Source organism: Crocuta crocuta, unplaced genomic scaffold (genome assembly GCF_008692635.1).
Source record: "Crocuta crocuta isolate KB4526 unplaced genomic scaffold, BGI_CrCroc_1.0 scaffold11, whole genome shotgun sequence".
NCBI lineage: Eukaryota > Metazoa > Chordata > Mammalia > Carnivora > Hyaenidae > Crocuta > Crocuta crocuta.
In genome coordinates this window covers 1,146,614-1,147,212 of record NW_027528624.1, presented here as the reverse complement: position 1 = coordinate 1,147,212, position 599 = coordinate 1,146,614, and the positions used below count along the sequence as shown (strand labels likewise).

Sequence of the window (599 nt, the reverse complement as noted above, 5' to 3'; positions counted from 1 at the left end):
CCCCGACCGTCGCCCCTTGCGCTCTCTTTGGGACGCGCCCACTAACGCGAACCCAGGACTCGCGCGCGCCGCGTGGGCGCCTACCCCGAGCTGGGCGCCCTGCTGGCCACCCAGGCGTGCGGACGCTGCGGNTGCCGCCGAGGACGGTAGCCGAATCCCACGTCTCGTGCGCCAGGCAAGAAAGAGATGGAGGTGTGACGCCCGGAGACCCGAGGGCGCAGGAGAAGCCGCGGGGTTTCCGAGCGAAACCGGAGTAATCCCCGGGGCGGGGATGACGGAGACCAAGGGGTCGCCCACGGGAGGCGGCAGTGAGCCTGTGATCGCGGCCCTCGGTCCTTGCGTTTACAGAGGACCCCTCCCCCCCACACACACACCGCAGAGGACAGGGAAGGGAAGGGAGGTGTAGTCCAAGCGTGGATCCTTCAAGAAGCAGGCGCCGAAACAAGACGGACGAGCCTCGGAAGGTTTTCTCAGGGCAAATGGCTGTGAGAGTAAATGGGAAAAGGAGAGAGCCGGGCTTTACACCCTAGCCTCCTGCAGTCTGAGCAGGATCTCCTGGTTCCCCTTGGGGCCCACCTGCCTGGTGTCCGTGGCTACCA

General features: G+C 66.2%; 1 pseudogene; it reads left to right on the top strand.

Annotated features, from left to right (window-relative positions):
- Positions 1-257, top strand: part of LOC144224200 (glyceraldehyde-3-phosphate dehydrogenase pseudogene) — a 37,551-nt pseudogene extending 37,294 nt beyond the window's left edge.
- Positions 258-599: the final 342 nt, after the last annotated feature.